Source organism: Lepisosteus platostomus, chromosome 17 (genome assembly GCF_059453375.1).
Source record: "Lepisosteus platostomus isolate fLepPlt1 chromosome 17, fLepPlt1.hap1, whole genome shotgun sequence".
Classification (NCBI taxonomy): domain Eukaryota; kingdom Metazoa; phylum Chordata; class Actinopteri; order Semionotiformes; family Lepisosteidae; genus Lepisosteus; species Lepisosteus platostomus.
The window spans coordinates 734,222-756,361 of NC_142627.1; positions in this window are offsets into that span (position 1 = coordinate 734,222).

The following is a 22,140-nucleotide window of genomic DNA, read 5'->3' on the forward strand; positions in this document are numbered from 1 at the left end:
AGTTATGGGGCAGTTACAGTACACTTTTCAAAACGTGTTTTTCAGCCAGAAATAAACGCGTTTTTTCAGACAACTGAATCCCTATGTAACTGCAAAGCTCAGAAGAGCCAACACACTCAGCTCTTAACCCCAGTGTGCAGAAAGTGTCAAAACATGTTTTTCAGCAGAAATAAACATGTTTCTGCAAGTTTGGTCAACCCCATGTAAGTTATGGGGCAGTTACAGTACACTTTTCAAAACGTGTTTTTCAGCCCGAAATAAACGCGTTTTTTCAGCCAACTGAATCCCTATGTAACTGCAAGGCTCAGAAGAGCCCACACACTCTGCTCTTAACCCCAGTGTGCAGAAAGTGTCAAAACGTGTTTTTCAGCAGAAATAAACATGTTTCTGCAAGTTTGGTCAACCCCATGTAAGTTATGGGGCAGTTACAGTACACTTTTCAAAACGTGTTTTTCAGCCCGAAATAAACGCGTTTTTTCAGACAACTGAATCCCTATGTAACTGCAAAGCTCAGAAGAGCCCACACACTCAGCTCTTAACCCCAGTGTGCAGAAAGTGTAAAAACATGTTTTTCAGCAGAAATAAACATGTTTCTGCAAGTTTGGTCAACCCCATGTAAGTTATGGGGCAGTTACAGTACACTTTTCAAAACGTGTTTTTCAGCCCGAAATAAACGCGTTTTTTCAGACAACTGAATCCCTATGTAACTGCAAAGCTCAGAAGAGCCCACACACTCAGCTCTTAACCCCAGTGTGCAGAAAGTGTAAAAACATGTTTTTCAGCAGAAATAAACATGTTTCTGCAAGTTTGGTCAACCCCATGTAAGTTATGGGGCAGTTACAGTACACTTTTCAAAACGTGTTTTTCAGCCCGAAATAAACGCGTTTTTTCAGACAACTGAATCCCTATGTAACTGCAAAGCTCAGAAGAGCCCACACACTCAGCTCTTAACCCCAGTGTGCAGAAAGTGTCAAAACATGTTTTTCAGCAGAAATAAACATGTTTCTGCAAGTTTGGTCAACCCCATGTAAGTTATGGGGCAGTTACAGTACTCTTTTCAAAACGTGTTTTTCAGCCCGAAATAAACGCGTTTTTTCAGACAACTGAATCCCTATGTAACTGCAAGGCTCAGAAGAGCCCACACACTCTGCTCTTAACCCCAGTGTGCAGAAAGTGTCAAAACATGTTTTTCAGCAGAAATAAACATGTTTCTGCAAGTTTGGTCAACCCCATGTAAGTTATGGGGCAGTAACAGCACTTTTTTCAAAACGTGTTTTTCAGCCCGAAATAAACGCGTTTTTTCAGACAACCGAATCCCTATGTAACTGCAAAGCTCAGAAGAGCCCACACACTCAGCTCTTAACCCCAGTGTGCAGAAAGTGTCAAAACATGTTTTTCAGTAGAAATAAACATGTTTCTGCAGGTTTAGTCAACCCCGTGTAAGTTATGGGGCAGTAACAGCACTTTTTTCAAAACGTGTTTTTCAGCCCGAAATAAACGCGTTTTTTCAGACAACTGAATCCCTATGTAACTGCAAGGCTCAGAAGAGCCCACACACTCTGCTCTTAACCCCAGTGTGCAGAAAGTGTCAAAACGTGTTTTTCAGCAGAAATAAACATGTTTCTGCAAGTTTGGTCAACCCCATGTAAGTTATGGGGCAGTTACAGTACACTTTTCAAAACGTGTTTTTCAGCCCGAAATAAACGCGTTTTTTCAGACAACTGAATCCCTATGTAACTGCAAAGCTCAGAAGAGCCCACACACTCAGCTCTTAACCCCAGTGTGCAGAAAGTGTAAAAACATGTTTTTCAGCAGAAATAAACATGTTTCTGCAAGTTTGGTCAACCCCATGTAAGTTATGGGGCAGTTACAGTACACTTTTCAAAACGTGTTTTTCAGCCCGAAATAAACGCGTTTTTTCAGACAACTGAATCCCTATGTAACTGCAAAGCTCAGAAGAGCCCACACACTCAGCTCTTAACCCCAGTGTGCTCAAAGTGTCAAAACATGTTTTTCAGCAGAAATAAACATGTTTCTGCAAGTTTGGTCAACCCCATGTAAGTTATGGGGCAGTTACAGTACACTTTTCAAAACGTGTTTTTCATCCCGAAATAAACGCGTTTTTTCAGACAACTGAATCCCTATGTAACTGCAAGGCTCAGAAGAGCCCACACACTCTGCTCTTAACCCCAGTGTGCAGAAAGAGTCAAAACGTGTTTTTCATAAGAAATGAACATGTTTCTGCAAGTTTGGTCAACCCCATGTAAGTTATGGGGCAGTTACAGTACACTTTTCAAAACGTGTTTTTCAGCCCGAAATAAACGCGTTTTTTCAGACAACTGAATCCCTATGTAACTGCAAGGCTTAGAAGAGCCCACACACTCTGCTCTTAACCCCAGTGTGCAGAAAGTGTCAAAACATGTTTTTCAGCAGAAATAAACATGTTTCTGCAAGTTTGGTCAACCCCATGTAAGTTATGGGGCAGTAACAGCACTTTTTTCAAAACGTGTTTTTCAGCCCGAAATAAACGCGTTTTTTCAGACAACTGAATCGCTATGTAACTGCAAGGCTCAGAAGAGCCCACACACTCTGTTCTTAACCCCAGTGTGCAGAAAGTGTCAAAACGTGTTTTTCAGCAGAAATAAACATGTTTCTGCAAGTTTGGTCAACCCCATGTAAGTTATGGGGCAGTTACAGTACACTTTTCAAAACGTGTTTTTCAGCCCGAAATAAACGCGTTTTTTCACACAACTGAATCCCTATGTAACTGCAAGGCTCAGAAGAGCCCACACACTCTGCTCTTAACCCCAGTGTGCAGAAAGTGTCAAAACGTGTTTTTCAGCAGAAATAAACATGTTTCTGCAAGTTTGGTCAACCCCATGTAAGTTATGGGGCAGTTACAGTACACTTTTCAAAACGTGTTTTTCAGCCCGAAATAAACGCGTTTTTTCAGACAACTGAATCCCTATGTAACTGCAAGGCTCAGAAGAGCCCACACACTCTGCTCTTAACCCCAGTGTGCAGAAAGAGTCAAAACGTGTTTTTCATAAGAAATGAACATGTTTCTGCAAGTTTGGTCAACCCCATGTAAGTTATGGGGCAGTTACAGTACACTTTTCAAAACGTGTTTTTCAGCCCGAAATAAACGCGTTTTTTCAGACAACTGAATCCCTATGTAACTGCAAGGCTTAGAAGAGCCCACACACTCTGCTCTTAACCCCAGTGTGCAGAAAGTGTCAAAACATGTTTTTCAGCAGAAATAAACATGTTTCTGCAAGTTTGGTCAACCCCATGTAAGTTATGGGGCAGTAACAGCACTTTTTTCAAAACGTGTTTTTCAGCCCGAAATAAACGCGTTTTTTCAGACAACTGAATCCCTATGTAACTGCAAGGCTCAGAAGAGCCCACACACTCTGTTCTTAACCCCAGTGTGCAGAAAGTGTCAAAACGTGTTTTTCAGCAGAAATAAACATGTTTCTGCAAGTTTGGTCAACCCCATGTAAGTTATGGGGCAGTTACAGTACACTTTTCAAAACGTGTTTTTCAGCCCGAAATAAACGCGTTTTTTCACACAACTGAATCCCTATGTAACTGCAAGGCTCAGAAGAGCCCACACACTCTGCTCTTAACCCCAGTGTGCAGAAAGTGTCAAAACGTGTTTTTCAGCAGAAATAAACATGTTTCTGCAAGTTTGGTCAACCCCATGTAAGTTATGGGGCAGTTACAGTACACTTTTCAAAACGTGTTTTTCAGCCCGAAATAAACGCGTTTTTTCAGACAACTGAATCCCTAAGTAACTGCAAAGCTCAGAAGAGCCCACACACTCAGCTCTTAACCCCAGTGTGCAGAAAGTGTAAAAACATGTTTTTCAGCAGAAATAAACATGTTTCTGCAAGTTTGGTCAACCCCATGTAAGTTATGGGGCAGTAACAGCACTTTTTTCAAAACGTGTTTTTCAGCCCGAAATAAACGCGTTTTTTCAGCCAACTGAATCCCTATGTAACTGCAAGGCTCAGAAGAGCCCACACACTCTGCTCTTAACCCCAGTGTGCAGAAAGTGTCAAAACGTGTTTTTCAGCAGAAATAAACATGTTTCTGCAAGTTTGGTCAACCCCATGTAAGTTATGGGGCAGTTACAGTACACTTTTCAAAACGTGTTTTTCAGCCCGAAATAAACGCGTTTTTTCAGACAACTGAATCCCTATGTAACTGCAAAGCTCAGAAGAGCCCACACACTCAGCTCTTAACCCCAGTGTGCAGAAAGTGTAAAAACATGTTTTTCAGCAGAAATAAACATGTTTCAACAAGATTGGTCAACCCCATGTAAGTTATGGGGCAGTTACAGTACACTTTTCAATACGTGTTTTTCAGCCCGAAATAAACGCGTTTTTTCAGACAACTGAATCCCTATGTAACTGCAAAGCTCAGAAGAGCCCAAACACTCAGCTCTTAACCCCCGTGTGCAGAAAGTGTCAAAACATGTTTTTTAGCAGAAATAAACGTTTCTGCAAGTTTGGTCAACCCCATGTAAGTTATGGGGCAGTAACAGCACTTTTTTCAAAACGTGTTTTTCAGCCCGAAATAAACGCGTTTTTTCAGACAACTGAATCCCTATGTAACTGCAAAGCTCAGAAGAGCCCACACACTCAGCTCTTAACCCCAGTGTGCAGAAAGTGTAAAAACATGTTTTTCAGCAGAAATAAACATGTTTCTGCAAGTTTGGTCAACCCCATGTAAGTTATGGGGCAGTTACAGTACACTTTTCAAAACGTGTTTTTCAGCCCGAAATAAACGCGTTTTTTCAGACAACTGAATCCCTATGTAACTGCAAGGCTCAGAAGAGCCCACACACTCTGCTCTTAACCCCAGTGTGCAGAAAGTGTCAAAACGTGTTTTTCATAAGAAATGAACATGTTTCTGCAAGTTTGGTCAACCCCATGTAAGTTATGGGGCAGTAACAACACTTTTTTAAAAACGTGTTTTTCAGCCCGAAATAAACGCGTTTTTTCAGACAACTGAATCCCTATGTAAGTGCAAGGCTCAGAAGAGCAAACACACTCTGCTCTTAACCCCAGTGTGCAGAAAGTGTCAAAACGTGTTTTTCAGCAGAAATAAACATGTTTCTGCAAGTTTGGTCAACCCCATGTAAGTTATGGGGCAGTTACAGTACACTTTTCAAAACGTGTTTTTCAGCCCGAAATAAACGCGTTTTTTCAGACAACCGAATCACTATGTAACTGCAAAGCTCAGAAGAGCCCACACACTCAGCTCTTAACCCCAGTGTGCAGAAAGTGTCAAAACATGTTTTTCAGTAGAAATAAACATGTTTCTGCAGGTTTAGTCAACCCCATGTAAGTTATGGGGCAGTAACAGCACTTTTTTCAAAACGTGTTTTTCAGCCCGAAATAAACGCGATTTTTCAGACAACTGAATCCCTATGTAACTGCAAAGCTCAGAAGAGCCCACACACTCAGCTCTTAACCCCAGTGTGCAGAAAGTGTCAAAACATGTTTTTCAGCAGAAATAAATATGTTTCTGCAAGTTTGGTCAACCCCATGTAAGTTATGGGGAAGTTACAGTACACTTTTCAAAACGTGTTTTTCAGCCCGAAATAAACGCGTTTTTTCAGACAACTGAATCCCTATGTAACTGCAAGGCTCAGAAGAGCCCACACACTCTGCTCTTAACCCCAGTGTGCAGAAAGTATCAAAACATGTTTTTCAGCAGAAATAAACATGTTTCTGCAAGTTTGGTCAACCCCATGTAAGTTATTGGGCAGTTACAGTACACTTTTCAAAACGTGTTTTTCAGCCTGAAATAAACGCGTTTTTTCAGACAACTGAATCCCTATGTAACTGCAAGGCTCAGAAGAGCCCACACACTCTGCTCTTAACCCCAGTGTGCAGAAAGAGTCAAAACGTGTTTTTCATAAGAAATGAACATGTTTCTGCAAGTTTGGTCAACCCCATGTAAGTTATGGGGCAGTTACAGTACACTTTTCAAAACGTGTTTTTCAGCCCGAAATAAACGCGTTTTTTCAGACAACTGAATCCCTATGTAACTGCAAGGCTTAGAAGAGCCCACACACTCTGCTCTTAACCCCAGTGTGCAGAAAGTGTCAAAACATGTTTTTCAGCAGAAATAAACATGTTTCTGCAAGTTTGGTCAACCCCATGTAAGTTATGGGGCAGTAACAGCACTTTTTTCAAAACGTGTTTTTCAGCCCGAAATAAACGCGTTTTTTGAGCCAACTGAATCCCTATGTAACTGCAAGGCTCAGAAGAGCCCACACACTCTGCTCTTAACCCCAGTGTGCAGAAAGTGTCAAAACGTGTTTTTCAGCAGAAATAAACATGTTTCTGCAAGTTTGGTCAACCCCATGTAAGTTATGGGGCAGTTACAGTACACTTTTCAAAACGTGTTTTTCAGCCCGAAATAAACGCGTTTTTTCAGACAACTGAATCCCTATGTAACTGCAAGGCTCAGAAGAGCCCACACACTCTGCTCTTAACCCCAGTGTGCAGAAAGTGTCAAAACATGTTTTTCAGCAGAAATAAACATGTTTCTGCAGTTTGGTCAACCCCATGTAAGTTATGGGGCAGTAACAGCACTTTTTTCAAAACGTGTTTTTCAGCCCGAAATAAACGCGTTTTTTCAGACAACTGAATCCCTATGTAACTGCAAGGCTCAGAAGAGCCCACACACTCTGTTCTTAACCCCAGTGTGCAGAAAGTGTCAAAACGTGTTTTTCAGCAGAAATAAACATGTTTCTGCAAGTTTGGTCAACCCCATGTAAGTTATGGGGCAGTTACAGTACACTTTTCAAAACGTGTTTTTCAGCCCGAAATAAACGCGTTTTTTCACACAACTGAATCCCTATGTAACTGCAAGGCTCAGAAGAGCCCACACACTCTGCTCTTAACCCCAGTGTGCAGAAAGTGTCAAAACGTGTTTTTCAGCAGAAATAAACATGTTTCTGCAAGTTTGGTCAACCCCATGTAAGTTATGGGGCAGTTACAGTACACTTTTCAAAACGTGTTTTTCAGCCCGAAATAAACGCGTTTTTTCAGACAACTGAATCCCTAAGTAACTGCAAAGCTCAGAAGAGCCCACACACTCAGCTCTTAACCCCAGTGTGCAGAAAGTGTAAAAACATGTTTTTCAGCAGAAATAAACATGTTTCTGCAAGTTTGGTCAACCCCATGTAAGTTATGGGGCAGTTACAGTACACTTTTCAAAACGTGTTTTTCAGCCAGAAATAAACGCGTTTTTTCAGACAACTGAATCCCTATGTAACTGCAAAGCTCAGAAGAGCCCACACACTCAGCTCTTAACCCCAGTGTGCAGAAAGTGTCAAAACATGTTTTTCAGCAGAAATAAACATGTTTCTGCAAGTTTGGTCAACCCCATGTAAGTTATGGGGCAGTTACAGTACTCTTTTCAAAACGTGTTTTTCAGCCGAAATAAACGCGTTTTTTCAGACAACTGAATCCCTATGTAACTGCAAGGCTCAGAAGAGCCCACACACTCTGCTCTTAACCCCAGTGTGCAGAAAGTGTCAAAACATGTTTTTCAGCAGAAATAAACATGTTTCTGCAAGTTTGGTCAACCCCATGTAAGTTATGGGGCAGTAACAGCACTTTTTTCAAAACGTGTTTTTCAGCCCGAAATAAACGCGTTTTTTCAGCCAACTGAATCCCTATGTAACTGCAAGGCTCAGAAGAGCCCACACACTCTGCTCTTAACCCCAGTGTGCAGAAAGTGTCAAAACGTGTTTTTCAGCAGAAATAAACATGTTTCTGCAAGTTTGGTCAACCCCATGTAAGTTATGGGGCAGTTACAGTACACTTTTCAAAACGTGTTTTTCAGCCCGAAATAAACGCGTTTTTTCAGACAACTGAATCCCTATGTAACTGCAAAGCTCAGAAGAGCCCACACACTCAGCTCTTAACCCCAGTGTGCAGAAAGTGTAAAAACATGTTTTTCAGCAGAAATAAACATGTTTCAACAAGATTGGTCAACCCCATGTAAGTTATGGGGCAGTTACAGTACACTTTTCAAAACGTGTTTTTCAGCCCGAAATAAACGCGTTTTTTCAGACAACTGAATCCCTATGTAACTGCAAAGCTCAGAAGAGCCCAAACACTCAGCTCTTAACCCCCGTGTGCAGAAAGTGTCAAAACATGTTTTTTAGCAGAAATAAACGTTTCTGCAAGTTTGGTCAACCCCATGTAAGTTATGGGGCAGTAACAGCACTTTTTTCAAAACGTGTTTTTCAGCCCGAAATAAACGCGTTTTTTCAGACAACTGAATCCCTATGTAACTGCAAAGCTCAGAAGAGCCCACACACTCAGCTCTTAACCCCAGTGTGCAGAAAGTGTAAAAACATGTTTTTCAGCAGAAATAAACATGTTTCTGCAAGTTTGGTCAACCCCATGTAAGTTATGGGGCAGTTACAGTACACTTTTCAAAACGTGTTTTTCAGCCCGAAATAAACGCGTTTTTTCAGACAACTGAATCCCTATGTAACTGCAAAGCTCAGAAGAGCCCACACACTCTGCTCTTAACCCCAGTGTGCAGAAAATGTCAAAACATGTTTTTCAGCAGAAATAAACATGTTTCTGCAAGTTTGGTCAACCCCATGTAAGTTATGGGGTAGTAACAGCACTTTTTTCAAAACGTGTTTTTCAGCCCGAAATAAACGCGTTTTTTCAGACAACTGAATCCCTATGTAAGTGCAAGGCTCAGAAGAGCCCACACACTCTGCTCTTAACCCCAGTGTGCAGAAAGTGTCAAAACGTGTTTTTCAGCAGAAATAAACATGTTTCTGCAAGTTTGGTCAACCCCATGTAAGTTATGGGGCAGTTACAGTACACTTTTCAAAACGTGTTTTTCAGCCCGAAATAAACGCGTTTTTTCAGACAACTGAATCCCTATGTAACTGCAAGGCTCAGAAGAGCCCACACACTCTGCTCTTAACCCCAGTGTGCAGAAAGTGTCAAAACGTGTTTTTCATAAGAAATGAACATGTTTCTGCAAGTTTGGTCAACCCCATGTAAGTTATGGGGCAGTAACAACACTTTTTTAAAAACGTGTTTTTCAGCCCGAAATAAACGCGTTTTTTCAGACAACTGAATCCCTATGTAAGTGCAAGGCTCAGAAGAGCAAACACACTCTGCTCTTAACCCCAGTGTGCAGAAAGTGTCAAAACGTGTTTTTCAGCAGAAATAAACATGTTTCTGCAAGTTTGGTCAACCCCATGTAAGTTATGGGGCAGTTACAGTACACTTTTCAAAACGTGTTTTTCAGCCCGAAATAAACGCGTTTTTTCAGACAACCGAATCACTATGTAACTGCAAAGCTCAGAAGAGCCCACACACTCAGCTCTTAACCCCAGTGTGCAGAAAGTGTCAAAACATGTTTTTCAGTAGAAATAAACATGTTTCTGCAGGTTTAGTCAACCCCATGTAAGTTATGGGGCAGTAACAGCACTTTTTTCAAAACGTGTTTTTCAGCCCGAAATAAACGCGTTTTTTCAGACAACTGAATCCCTATGTAACTGCAAAGCTCAGAAGAGCCCACACACTCAGCTCTTAACCCCAGTGTGCAGAAAGTGTCAAAACATGTTTTTCAGCAGAAATAAACATGTTTCTGCAAGTTTGGTCAACCCCATGTAAGTTATGGGGAAGTTACAGTACACTTTTCAAAACGTGTTTTTCAGCCCGAAATAAACGCGTTTTTTCAGACAACTGAATCCCTATGTAACTGCAAGGCTCAGAAGAGCCCACACACTCTGCTCTTAACCCCAGTGTGCAGAAAGTGTCAAAACGTGTTTTTCAGCAGAAATAAACATGTTTCTGCAAGTTTGGTCAACCCCATGTAAGTTATGGGGCAGTTACAGTACACTTTTCAAAACGTGTTTTTCAGCCCGAAATAAACGCGTTTTTTCACACAACTGAATCCCTATGTAACTGCAAGGCTCAGAAGAGCCCACACACTCTGCTCTTAACCCCAGTGTGCAGAAAGTGTCAAAACGTGTTTTTCAGCAGAAATAAACATGTTTCTGCAAGTTTGGTCAACCCCATGTAAGTTATGGGGCAGTTACATTACACTTTTCAAAACGTGTTTTTCAGCCCGAAATAAACGCGTTTTTTCAGACAACTGAATCCCTAAGTAACTGCAAAGCTCAGAAGAGCCCACACACTCAGCTCTTAACCCCAGTTTGCAGAAAGTGTAAAAACATGTTTTTCAGCAGAAATAAACATGTTTCTGCAAGTTTGGTCAACCCCATGTAAGTTATGGGGCAGTTACAGTACACTTTTCAAAACGTGTTTTTCAGCCAGAAATAAACGCGTTTTTTCAGACAACTGAATCCCTATGTAACTGCAAAGCTCAGAAGAGCCCACACACTCAGCTCTTAACCCCAGTGTGCAGAAAGTGTCAAAACATGTTTTTCAGCAGAAATAAACATGTTTCTGCAAGTTTGGTCAACCCCATGTAAGTTATGGGGCAGTTACAGTACTCTTTTCAAAACGTGTTTTTCAGCCGAAATAAACGCGTTTTTTCAGACAACTGAATCCCTATGTAACTGCAAGGCTCAGAAGAGCCCACACACTCTGCTCTTAACCCCAGTGTGCAGAAAGTGTCAAAACATGTTTTTCAGCAGAAATAAACATGTTTCTGCAAGTTTGGTCAACCCCATGTAAGTTATGGGGCAGTAACAGCACTTTTTTCAAAACGTGTTTTTCAGCCCGAAATAAACGCGTTTTTTCAGCCAACTGAATCCCTATGTAACTGCAAGGCTCAGAAGAGCCCACACACTCTGCTCTTAACCCCAGTGTGCAGAAAGTGTAAAAACATGTTTTTCAGCAGAAATAAACATGTTTCTGCAAGTTTGGTCAACCCCATGTAAGTTATGGGGCAGTTACAGTACACTTTTCAAAACGTGTTTTTCAGCCCGAAATAAACGCGTTTTTTCAGCCAACTGAATCCCTATGTAACTGCAAGGCTCAGAAGAGCCCACACACTCTGCTCTTAACCCCAGTGTGCAGAAAGTGTAAAAACATGTTTTTCAGCAGAAATAAACATGTTTCTGCAAGTTTGGTCAACCCCATGTAAGTTATGGGGCAGTTACAGTACACTTTTCAAAACGTGTTTTTCAGCCCGAAATAAACGCGTTTTTTCATACAACTGAATCCCTATGTAACTGCAAAGCTCAGAAGAGCCCACACACTCTGCTCTTAACCCCAGTGTGCAGAAAGTGTCAAAACGTGTTTTTCAGCAGAAATAAACATGTTTCTGCAAGTTTGGTCAACCCCATGTAAGTTATGGGGCAGTTACAGTACACTTTTCAAAACGTGTTTTTCAGCCCGAAATAAACGCGTTTTTTCAGACAACTGAATCCCTATGTAACTGCAAAGCTCAGAAGAGCCCAAACACTCAGCTCTTAACCCCCGTGTGCAGAAAGTGTCAAAACATGTTTTTTAGCAGAAATAAACGTTTCTGCAAGTTTGGTCAACCCCATGTAAGTTATGGGGCAGTAACAGCACTTTTTTCAAAACGTGTTTTTCAGCCCGAAATAAACGCGTTTTTTCAGACAACTGAATCCCTATGTAACTGCAAAGCTCAGAAGAGCCCACACACTCAGCTCTTAACCCCAGTGTGCAGAAAGTGTAAAAACATGTTTTTCAGCAGAAATAAACATGTTTCTGCAAGTTTGGTCAACCCCATGTAAGTTATGGGGCAGTTACAGTACACTTTTCAAAACGTGTTTTTCAGCCCGAAATAAACGCGTTTTTTCAGACAACTGAATCCCTATGTAACTGCAAGGCTCAGAAGAGCCCACACACTCTGCTCTTAACCCCAGTGTGCAGAAAGTGTCAAAACGAATTTTTCATAAGAAATGAACATGTTTCTGCAAGCTTGGTCAACCCCATGTAAGTTATGGGGCAGTTACAGTACACTTTTCAAAACGTGTTTTTCAGCCAGAAATAAACGCGTTTTTTCAGACAACTGAATCCCTATGTAACTGCAAGGCTCAGAAGAGCCCACACACTCTGCTCTTAACCCCAGTGTGCAAAAAATGTCAAAACGAGTTTTTCATAAGAAATGAACATGTTTCTGCAAGTTTGGTCAACCCCATGTAAGTTATGGGGCAGTTACAGTACACTTTTCAAAACGTGTTTTTCAGCCCGAAATAAACGCGTTTTTTCAGACAACTGAATCCCTATGTAACTGCAAAGCTCAGAAGAGCCAACACACTCAGCTCTTAACCCCAGTGTGCAGAAAGTGTCAAAACATGTTTTTCAGCAGAAATAAACATGTTTCTGCAAGTTTGGTCAACCCCATGTAAGTTATGGGGCAGTTACAGTACACTTTTCAAAACGTGTTTTTCAGCCCGAAATAAACGCGTTTTTTCAGACAACTGAATCCCTATGTAACTGCAAGGCTCAGAAGAGCCCACACACTCTGCTCTTAACCCCAGTGTGCAGAAAGTGTCAAAACGTGTTTTTCAGCAGAAATAAACATGTTTCTGCAAGTTTGGTCAACCCCATGTAAGTTATGGGGCAGTTACAGTACACTTTTCAAAACGTGTTTTTCAGCCCGAAATAAACGCGTTTTTTCAGACAACTGAATCCCTATGTAACTGCAAAGCTCAGAAGAGCCCACACACTCAGCTCTTAACCCCAGTGTGCAGAAAGTGTAAAAACATGTTTTTCAGCAGAAATAAACATGTTTCTGCAAGTTTGGTCAACCCCATGTAAGTTATGGGGCAGTTACAGTACACTTTTCAAAACGTGTTTTTCAGCCCGAAATAAACGCGTTTTTTCAGACAACTGAATCCCTATGTAACTGCAAAGCTCAGAAGAGCCCACACACTCAGCTCTTAACCCCAGTGTGCAGAAAGTGTCAAAACATGTTTTTTAGCAGAAATAAACATGTTTCTGCAAGTTTGGTCAACCCCATGTAAGTTATGGGGCAGTTACAGTACTCTTTTCAAAACGTGTTTTTCAGCCCGAAATAAACGCGTTTTTTCAGACAACTGAATCCCTATGTAACTGCAAGGCTCAGAAGAGCCCACAACTCTGCTCTTAACCCCAGTGTGCAGAAAGTGTCAAAACATGTTTTTCAGCAGAAATAAACATGTTTCTGCAAGTTTGGTCAACCCCATGTAAGTTATGGGGCAGTAACAGCACTTTTTTCAAAACGTGTTTTTCAGCCCGAAATAAACGCGTTTTTTCAGACAACTGAATCCCTATGTAACTGCAAAGCTCAGAAGAGCCCACACACTCAGCTCTTAACCCCAGTGTGCAGAAAGTGTAAAAACATGTTTTTCAGCAGAAATAAACATGGTTCTGCAAGTTTGGTCAACCCCATGTAAGTTATGGGGCAATAACAGCACTTTTTTCAAAACGTGTTTTTCAGCCAGAAATAAACGCGTTTTTTCAGCCAACTGAATCCCTATGTAACTGCAAGGCTCAGAAGAGCCCACACACTCTGCTCTTAACCCCAGTGTGCAGAAAGTGTCAAAACGTGTTTTTCATAAGAAATGAACATGTTTCTGCAAGTTTGGTCAACCCCATGTAAGTTATGGGGCAGTTACAGTACACTTTTCAAAACGTGTTTTTCAGCCAGAAATAAACGCGTTTTTTCAGACAAGTGAATCCCTATGTAACTGCAAAGCTCAGAAGAGCCCACACACTCAGCTCTTAACCCCAGTGTGCAGAAAGTGTCAAAACATGTTTTTCAGCAGAAATAAACATGTTTCTGCAAGTTTGGTCAACCCCATGTAAGTTATGGGGCAGTTACAGTACACTTTTCAAAACGTGTTTTTCAGCCCGAAATAAACGCGTTTTTTCAGCCAACTGAATCCCTATGTAACTGCAAGGCTCAGAAGAGCCCACACACTCTGCTCTTAACCCCAGTGTGCAGAAAGTGTAAAAACATGTTTTTCAGCAGAAATAAACATGTTTCTGCAAGTTTGGTCAACCCCATGTAAGTTATGGGGCAGTTACAGTACACTTTTCAAAACGTGTTTTTCAGCCCGAAATAAACGCGTTTTTTCAGACAACTGAATCCCTATGTAACTGCAAAGCTCAGAAGAGCCCACACACTCTGCTCTTAACCCCAGTGTGCAGAAAGTGTCAAAACGTGTTTTTCAGCAGAAATAAACATGTTTCTGCAAGTTTGGTCAACCCCATGTAAGTTATGGGGCAGTTACAGTACACTTTTCAAAACGTGTTTTTCAGCCCGAAATAAACGCGTTTTTTCAGACAACTGAATCCCTATGTAACTGCAAAGCTCAGAAGAGCCCAAACACTCAGCTCTTAACCCCCGTGTGCAGAAAGTGTCAAAACATGTTTTTTAGCAGAAATAAACGTTTCTGCAAGTTTGGTCAACCCCATGTAAGTTATGGGGCAGTAACAGCACTTTTTTCAAAACGTGTTTTTCAGCCCGAAATAAACGCGTTTTTTCAGACAACTGAATCCCTATGTAACTGCAAAGCTCAGAAGAGCCCACACACTCTGCTCTTAACCCCAGTGTGCAGAAAGTGTCAAAACGAATTTTTCATAAGAAATGAACATGTTTCTGCAAGTTTGGTCAACCCCATGTAAGTTATGGGGCAGTTACAGTACACTTTTCAAAACGTGTTTTTCAGCCAGAAATAAACGCGTTTTTTCAGACAACTGAATCCCTATGTAACTGCAAAGCTCAGAAGAGCCAACACACTCAGCACTTAACCCCAGTGTGCAGAAAGTGTCAAAACATGTTTTTCAGCAGAAATAAACATGTTTCTGCAAGTTTGGTCAACCCCATGTAAGTTATGGGGCAGTTACAGTACACTTTTCAAAATGTGTTTTTCAGCCCGAAATAAACGCGTTTTTTCAGACAACTGAATCCCTATGTAACTGCAAGGCTCAGAAGAGCCCACACACTCTGCTCTTAACCCCAGTGTGCAGAAAGTGTCAAAACATGTTTTTCAGCAGAAATAAACATGTTTCTGCAAGTTTGGTCAACCCCATGTAAGTTATGGGGCAGTTACAGTACACTTTTCAAAACGTGTTTTTCAGCCCGAAATAAACGCGTTTTTTCAGACAACTGAATCCCTATGTAACTGCAAGGCTCAGAAGAGCCCACACACTCTGCTCTTAACCCCAGTGTGCAAAAAATGTCAAAACGAGTTTTTCATAAGAAATGAACATGTTTCTGCAAGTTTGGTCAACCCCATGTAAGTTATGGGGCAGTTACAGTACACTTTTCAAAACGTGTTTTTCAGCCAGAAATAAACGCGTTTTTTCAGACAACTGAATCCCTATGTAACTGCAAAGCTCAGAAGAGCCAACACACTCAGCTCTTAACCCCAGTGTGCAGAAAGTGTCAAAACATGTTTTTCAGCAGAAATAAACATGTTTCTGCAAGTTTGGTCAACCCCATGTAAGTTATGGGGCAGTTACAGTACACTTTTCAAAACGTGTTTTTCAGCCCGAAATAAACGCGTTTTTTCAGCCAACTGAATCCCTATGTAACTGCAAGGCTCAGAAGAGCCCACACACTCTGCTCTTAACCCCAGTGTGCAGAAAGTGTCAAAACATGTTTTTCAGCAGAAATAAACATGTTTCTGCAAGTTTGGTCAACCCCATGTAAGTTATGGGGCAGTAACAGCACTTTTTTCAAAACGTGTTTTTCAGCCCGAAATAAACGCGTTTTTTCAGACAACCGAATCCCTATGTAACTGCAAAGCTCAGAAGAGCCCACACACTCAGCTCTTAACCCCAGTGTGCAGAAAGTGTCAAAACATGTTTTTCAGTAGAAATAAACATGTTTCTGCAGGTTTAGTCAACCCCGTGTAAGTTATGGGGCAGTAACAGCACTTTTTTCAAAACGTGTTTTTCAGCCCGAAATAAACGCGTTTTTTCAGACAACTGAATCCCTATGTAACTGCAAGGCTCAGAAGAGCCCACACACTCTGCTCTTAACCCCAGTGTGCAGAAAGTGTCAAAACGTGTTTTTCAGCAGAAATAAACATGTTTCTGCAAGTTTGGTCAACCCCATGTAAGTTATGGGGCAGTTACAGTACACTTTTCAAAACGTGTTTTTCAGCCCGAAATAAACGCGTTTTTTCAGACAACTGAATCCCTATGTAACTGCAAAGCTCAGAAGAGCCCACACACTCAGCTCTTAACCCCAGTGTGCAGAAAGTGTAAAAACATGTTTTTCAGCAGAAATAAACATGTTTCTGCAAGTTTGGTCAACCCCATGTAAGTTATGGGGCAGTTACAGTACACTTTTCAAAACGTGTTTTTCAGCCCGAAATAAACGCGTTTTTTCAGACAACTGAATCCCTATGTAACTGCAAAGCTCAGAAGAGCCCACACACTCAGCTCTTAACCCCAGTGTGCAGAAAGTGTCAAAACATGTTTTTCAGCAGAAATAAACATGTTTCTGCAAGTTTGGTCAACCCCATGTAAGTTATGGGGCAGTTACAGTACACTTTTCAAAACGTGTTTTTCATCCCGAAATAAACGCGTTTTTTCAGACAACTGAATCCCTATGTAACTGCAAGGCTCAGAAGAGCCCACACACTCTGCTCTTAACCCCAGTGTGCAGAAAGAGTCAAAACGTGTTTTTCATAAGAAATGAACATGTTTCTGCAAGTTTGGTCAACCCCATGTAAGTTATGGGGCAGTTACAGTACACTTTTCAAAACGTGTTTTTCAGCCCGAAATAAACGCGTTTTTCAGACAACTGAATCCCTATGTAACTGCAAGGCTTAGAAGAGCCCACACACTCTGCTCTTAACCCCAGTGTGCAGAAAGTGTCAAAACATGTTTTTCAGCAGAAATAAACATGTTTCTGCAAGTTTGGTCAACCCCATGTAAGTTATGGGGCAGTAACAGCACTTTTTTCAAAACGTGTTTTTCAGCCCGAAATAAACGCGTTTTTTCAGACAACTGAATCGCTATGTAACTGCAAGGCTCAGAAGAGCCCACACACTCTGTTCTTAACCCCAGTGTGCAGAAAGTGTCAAAACGTGTTTTTCAGCAGAAATAAACATGTTTCTGCAAGTTTGGTCAACCCCATGTAAGTTATGGGGCAGTTACAGTACACTTTTCAAAACGTGTTTTTCAGCCCGAAATAAACGCGTTTTTTCACACAACTGAATCCCTATGTAACTGCAAGGCTCAGAAGAGCCCACACACTCTGCTCTTAACCCCAGTGTGCAGAAAGTGTCAAAACGTGTTTTTCAGCAGAAATAAACATGTTTCTGCATGTTTGGTCAACCCCATGTAAGTTATGGGGCAGTTACAGTACACTTTTCAAAACGTGTTTTTCAGCCCGAAATAAACGCGTTTTTTCAGACAACTGAATCCCTATGTAACTGCAAGGCTCAGAAGAGCCCACACACTCTGCTCTTAACCCCAGTGTGCAGAAAGAGTCAAAACGTGTTTTTCATAAGAAATGAACATGTTTCTGCAAGTTTGGTCAACCCCATGTAAGTTATGGGGCAGTTACAGTACACTTTTCAAAACGTGTTTTTCAGCCCGAAATAAACGCGTTTTTTCAGACAACTGAATCCCTATGTAACTGCAAGGCTTAGAAGAGCCCACACACTCTGCTCTTAACCCCAGTGTGCAGAAAGTGTCAAAACATGTTTTTCAGCAGAAATAAACATGTTTCTGCAAGTTTGGTCAACCCCATGTAAGTTATGGGGCAGTAACAGCACTTTTTTCAAAACGTGTTTTTCAGCCCGAAATAAACGCGTTTTTTCAGACAACTGAATCCCTATGTAACTGCAAGGCTCAGAAAAGCCCACACACTCTGTTCTTAACCCCAGTGTGCAGAAAGTGTCAAAACGTGTTTTTCAGCAGAAATAAACATGTTTCTGCAAGTTTGGTCAACCCCATGTAAGTTATGGGGCAGTTACAGTACACTTTTCAAAACGTGTTTTTCAGCCCGAAATAAACGCGTTTTTTCACACAACTGAATCCCTATGTAACTGCAAGGCTCAGAAGAGCCCACACACTCTGCTCTTAACCCCAGTGTGCAGAAAGTGTCAAAACGTGTTTTTCAGCAGAAATAAACATGTTTCTGCAAGTTTGGTCAACCCCATGTAAGTTATGGGGCAGTTACAGTACACTTTTCAAAACGTGTTTTTCAGCCCGAAATAAACGCGTTTTTTCAGACAACTGAATCCCTAAGTAACTGCAAAGCTCAGAAGAGCCCACACACTCAGCTCTTAACCCCAGTGTGCAGAAAGTGTAAAAACATGTTTTTCAGCAGAAATAAACATGTTTCTGCAAGTTTGGTCAACCCCATGTAAGTTATGGGGCAGTAACAGCACTTTTTTCAAAACGTGTTTTTCAGCCCGAAATAAACGCGTTTTTTCAGCCAACTGAATCCCTATGTAACTGCAAGGCTCAGAAGAGCCCACACACTCTGCTCTTAACCCCAGTGTGCAGAAAGTGTCAAAACGTGTTTTTCAGCAGAAATAAACATGTTTCTGCAAGTTTGGTCAACCCCATGTAAGTTATGGGGCAGTTACAGTACACTTTTCAAAACGTGTTTTTCAGCCCGAAATAAACGCGTTTTTTCAGACAACTGAATCCCTATGTAACTGCAAAGCTCAGAAGAGCCCACACACTCAGCTCTTAACCCCAGTGTGCAGAAAGTGTAAAAACATGTTTTTCAGCAGAAATAAACATGTTTCAACAAGATTGGTCAACCCCATGTAAGTTATGGGGCAGTTACAGTACACTTTTCAATACGTGTTTTTCAGCCCGAAATAAACGCGTTTTTTCAGACAACTGAATCCCTATGTAACTGCAAAGCTCAGAAGAGCCCAAACACTCAGCTCTTAACCCCCGTGTGCAGAAAGTGTCAAAACATGTTTTTTAGCAGAAATAAACGTTTCTGCAAGTTTGGTCAACCCCATGTAAGTTATGGGGCAGTAACAGCACTTTTTTCAAAACGTGTTTTTCAGCCCGAAATAAACGCGTTTTTTCAGACAACTGAATCCCTATGTAACTGCAAAGCTCAGAAGAGCCCACACACTCTGCTCTTAACCCCAGTGTGCAGAAAGTGTCAAAACGTGTTTTTCAGCAGAAATAAACATGTTTCTGCAAGTTTGGTCAACCCCATGTAAGTTATGGGGCAGTTACAGTACACTTTTCAAAACGTGTTTTTCAGCCCGAAATAAACGCGTTTTTTCAGACAACTGAATCCCTATGTAACTGCAAAGCTCAGAAGAGCCCACACACTCAGCTCTTAACCCCAGTGTGCAGAAAGTGTAAAAACATGTTTTTCAGCAGAAATAAACATGTTTCTGCAAGTTTGGTCAACCCCATGTAAGTTATGGGGCAGTTACAGTACACTTTTCAAAACGTGTTTTTCAGCCCGAAATAAACGCGTTTTTTCAGACAACTGAATCCCTATGTAACTGCAAGGCTCAGAAGAGCCCACACACTCTGCTCTTAACCCCAGTGTGCAGAAAGTGTCAAAACGTGTTTTTCATAAGAAATGAACATGTTTCTGCAAGTTTGGTCAACCCCATGTAAGTTATGGGGCAGTAACAACACTTTTTTAAAAACGTGTTTTTCAGCCCGAAATAAACGCGTTTTTTCAGACAACTGAATCCCTATGTAAGTGCAAGGCTCAGAAGAGCAAACACACTCTGCTCTTAACCCCAGTGTGCAGAAAGTGTCAAAACGTGTTTTTCAGCAGAAATAAACATGTTTCTGCAAGTTTGGTCAACCCCATGTAAGTTATGGGGCAGTTACAGTACACTTTTCAAAACGTGTTTTTCAGCCCGAAATAAACGCGTTTTTTCAGACAACCGAATCACTATGTAACTGCAAAGCTCAGAAGAGCCCACACACTCAGCTCTTAACCCCAGTGTGCAGAAAGTGTCAAAACATGTTTTTCAGTAGAAATAAACATGTTTCTGCAGGTTTAGTCAACCCCATGTAAGTTATGGGGCAGTAACAGCACTTTTTTCAAAACGTGTTTTTCAGCCCGAAATAAACGCGTTTTTTCAGACAACTGAATCCCTATGTAACTGCAAAGCTCAGAAGAGCCCACACACTCAGCTCTTAACCCCAGTGTGCAGAAAGTGTCAAAACATGTTTTTCAGCAGAAATAAACATGTTTCTGCAAGTTTGGTCAACCCCATGTAAGTTATGGGGAAGTTACAGTACACTTTTCAAAACGTGTTTTTCAGCCCGAAATAAACGCGTTTTTTCAGACAACTGAATCCCTATGTAACTGCAAGGCTCAGAAGAGCCCACACACTCTGCTCTTAACCCCAGTGTGCAGAAAGTATCAAAACATGTTTTTCAGCAGAAATAAACATGTTTCTGCAAGTTTGGTCAACCCCATGTAAGTTATTGGGCAGTTACAGTACACTTTTCAAAACGTGTTTTTCAGCCTGAAATAAACGCGTTTTTTCAGACAACTGAATCCCTATGTAACTGCAAGGCTCAGAAGAGCCCACACACTCTGCTCTTAACCCCAGTGTGCAGAAAGAGTCAAAACGTGTTTTTCATAAGAAATGAACATGTTTCTGCAAGTTTGGTCAACCCCATGTAAGTTATGGGGCAGTTACAGTACACTTTTCAAAACGTGTTTTTCAGCCCGAAATAAACGCGTTTTTTCAGACAACTGAATCCCTAAGTAACTGCAAGGCTTAGAAGAGCCCACACACTCTGCTCTTAACCCCAGTGTGCAGAAAGTGTCAAAACATGTTTTTCAGCAGAAATAAACATGTTTCTGCAAGTTTGGTCAACCCCATGTAAGTTATGGGGCAGTAACAGCACTTTTTTCAAAACGTGTTTTTCAGCCCGAAATAAACGCGTTTTTTGAGCCAACTGAATCCCTATGTAACTGCAAAGCTCAGAAGAGCCCACACACTCAGCTCTTAACCCCAGTGTGCAGAAAGTGTCAAAACGTGTTTTTCAGCAGAAATAAACATGTTTCTGCAAGTTTGGTCAACCCCATGTAAGTTATGGGGCAGTTACAGTACACTTTTCAAAACGTGTTTTTCAGCCCGAAATAAACGCGTTTTTTCACACAACTGAATCCCTATGTAACTGCAAGGCTCAGAAGAGCCCACACACTCTGCTCTTAACCCCAGTGTGCAGAAAGTGTCAAAACGTGTTTTTCAGCAGAAATAAACATGTTTCTGCAAGTTTGGTCAACCCCATGTAAGTTATGGGGCAGTTACATTACACTTTTCAAAACGTGTTTTTCAGCCCGAAATAAACGCGTTTTTTCAGACAACTGAATCCCTAAGTAACTGCAAAGCTCAGAAGAGCCCACACACTCAGCTCTTAACCCCAGTGTGCAGAAAGTGTAAAAACATGTTTTTCAGCAGAAATAAACATGTTTCTGCAAGTTTGGTCAACCCCATGTAAGTTATGGGGCAGTTACAGTACACTTTTCAAAACGTGTTTTTCAGCCAGAAATAAACGCGTTTTTTCAGACAACTGAATCCCTATGTAACTGCAAAGCTCAGAAGAGCCCACACACTCAGCTCTTAACCCCAGTGTGCAGAAAGTGTCAAAACATGTTTTTCAGCAGAAATAAACATGTTTCTGCAAGTTTGGTCAACCCCATGTAAGTTATGGGGCAGTTACAGTACTCTTTTCAAAACGTGTTTTTCAGCCGAAATAAACGCGTTTTTTCAGACAACTGAATCCCTATGTAACTGCAAGACTCAGAAGAGCCCACACACTCTGCTCTTAACCCCAGTGTGCAGAAAGTGTCAAAACATGTTTTTCAGCAGAAATAAACATGTTTCTGCAAGTTTGGTCAACCCCATGTAAGTTATGGGGCAGTAACAGCACTTTTTTCAAAACGTGTTTTTCAGCCCGAAATAAACGCGTTTTTTCAGCCAACTGAATCCCTATGTAACTGCAAGGCTCAGAAGAGCCCACACACTCTGCTCTTAACCCCAGTGTGCAGAAAGTGTAAAAACATGTTTTTCAGCAGAAATAAACATGTTTCTGCAAGTTTGGTCAACCCCATGTAAGTTATGGGGCAGTTACAGTACACTTTTCAAAACGTGTTTTTCAGCCCGAAATAAACGCGTTTTTTCAGCCAACTGAATCCCTATGTAACTGCAAGGCTCAGAAGAGCCCACAC